Source organism: Labeo rohita, unplaced genomic scaffold, assembly GCF_022985175.1.
Source record: "Labeo rohita strain BAU-BD-2019 unplaced genomic scaffold, IGBB_LRoh.1.0 scaffold_1741, whole genome shotgun sequence".
Classification (NCBI taxonomy): Eukaryota; Metazoa; Chordata; class Actinopteri; order Cypriniformes; family Cyprinidae; genus Labeo; species Labeo rohita.
This window is the reverse complement of record NW_026127936.1, coordinates 762-3200: the sequence shown is the minus strand read 5'-3', so window position 1 is coordinate 3200 and position 2439 is coordinate 762. Positions and strand designations below refer to the sequence as shown.

The 2439-nt window shown below is 34.5% G+C and overlaps 1 long non-coding RNA gene across 1 annotated transcript; it reads left to right on the top strand.

The window, feature by feature from the left end:
- Window positions 1–481: 481 nt before the first annotated feature.
- LOC127158865 (uncharacterized) lies at window positions 482–1560 on the top strand. Its single transcript, XR_007826295.1, has 3 exons — window positions 482–537; window positions 976–1058; window positions 1275–1560. It is a non-coding gene; the product is annotated as an uncharacterized LOC127158865 (long non-coding RNA).
- The last annotated feature ends 879 nt before the right edge of the window (window positions 1561–2439 follow it).

Genomic DNA, 2439 nt, shown 5'->3' with positions numbered 1-2439 from the left:
GGCTTATAAATCATGCAGAATTATCTTTTTTGAGAATCTAAAAATGCGTGTAGTTTTGAGGGGTAGGGTTAGGGGATATAAAATATAATTTGTAGGTGTACAGCGTACAGAAACCTGTGTGTGTGTATGTGAATGTAAAATAGTAAAATGCAAATTAGTTTTTTTTTTGTTTGTTTGTTTTTTCCAGAATCACAACCATGAATGCTGTGAATCCTTTCTGCTGTCTGTCAAGAGGATAAAGGTAAGAGAATAAACTTCACCTAGAATGTGAACAAGAATTTTATGAATAATATAAATAATAAAAAAGAAAAAGTCAAATATAACTATTACAAATCGAACAATACAAACATGTGGCTTTTTTGGCTCTTATATAGTCTATTTACTATTTGAACAGTTTACACCATGGGAAATCCATTAAGGTCAGGAAGCAATAAAAAATGTCCCACCAATTTTTATGTTTATACACTCTCTATTCTACTCTAAGCAGAGAGAGTCCGAGTGGAATGTACTCAGACGGTGAAGACATACAGACCGCAGGTGAGCAATAACTCTCTCTAAACAGGAAATAATCGCCTTATATTTACAAATGCGTAACGCGCAACTGGAAAACCATTAATACGTGCATGGTGTTTATGCATTTTGCAGATATTTTAAAAAGAATGTGAATATAGAAAATGCTTTTGTGCTCATTTTGACTGATGAATGTTGCAGAGAAGATGTTGGTGTTGTTTAATCACCCTCATGTCATTTCAAACTAAACCACCATAGTCCAATGGCTGGGATGCTACGTTAAAATGATGACAGAAGTTTTGTTTTTAGCCAAAATATTCCTAAAAGACTGATCCACTGAAAGTTTCTGAAAGTTACTTTGTCCTCATTGAAGTCTGTATCTGCATTATAATCTCTAGTGCTTCTGGATCAGTCATGGTCAAGTTTAATTTCTGAGGTGAATATTTGTCATTCTTTCTATTGCAGAATCAAAAGCATGAATGCTGTAAATGCTGTGCATCTGTTCATTGTGGTTTGGACCTTCACTGCTGTCTGTCAAGCTAATGATGGTAACTAAACTTTCCCACAGAAAGCCTGTGAGAATGGCAGGGCACTAAGTGTAAGATAAGGAGAAAACAAACAAAAACATGGTCAAATTTGATTAGATATACAAAACAATAAACAACAAATGCACAATATTCTGTGGAAGCGAATCTGAATTCTTGTTTAAAAAACAATACAGGTATTTTTTATTATTCTTAAACTTTATTGCTGTTATTTTTCAGATGGCTGCAGTGTAAAGTGTCAAAATGTGACTGGATTTGTGGGGAATGAAGCAACTTTCAAATGCAGCGTCTCATTGCAACGCACTGAATGCTGCATTAAACTGTATAAGTTTCAATACCCTAAGGGCTATGATGAGTCTGCAATCTGTAAAGAAGGGAATCTTGTGAACTACTGTGATCACAGTTACAGCTTCACATGCCACTACACTCCAACTATAGCAATGACTGAAAAATTCAGATTCTTTGTGCAAACATCATGTGGAGTAAAAACAGCAGAATTCACTGTAGACATAACAGGTACAGTATATAATACTGATGTTTATAATTTAATAAACATTTGCAGCTGTACGTTTATATTTTGTCTGCTAACAGCAGTTTATACTCTGTGGAAGTGGACTTCTCCTTTAAATGTGTTTATTTGTGGTAACTGGTTAAAGCCATTCTCTGGTTAGGTGTCGTATGCAACTGTTGCAATGCATTCTTCTTCCAGCAGAGAGCATGTCCTCCTGATGAAATATGAATGTATAGAATGTATATGATGTATAGATCATATAAAACTACGTTTTTAAAAAAAGATTATGTACCACCTTAATGTACATAATCGTCTCACTTTCATCTTGTTCTGAGGTGAATATATGCGGCATTTTGTTGTTGATCACGTGTCGTTTCATGACTCTTGGTGAAGAATTGCTGCTTGTTATTTCTAAATGAAGATACGGATATTGTTATGAACTGAAAGTGAAGGAAACAATACACTGTTTTATTTCTTTATTCTTTCACTTTGGTCCTTGTCTTTTGTATGTGGATCACTTGCGTGAAGTTCTGTACAGGCCACGCTTGAACAGCCTCTGTTTTTCTTCTGAAACACACCTAACATTTAATGTGAAGTTAATGATTCCTTATTAGGTAATAAAACAGCAGTGGTTTAAGAAAGATTTAGGCTAATATTACAATGATTGAAAAAAACTGTTAATTTGACAATTAATAATGTTTTATGTTTCCACATGTGCATTGTATTAAACCACTTTTTTAAATGGTCAGCTTTTGAAGGTCATTTTCAAGGCGTTTACTTCATTCACTGCACTGCTGTTAACATACTTGTTAGATTATACCTCCATGCCAGATAATTAAGTTCCAGCCCCAGATGCCAGATCCTGTCGGAACA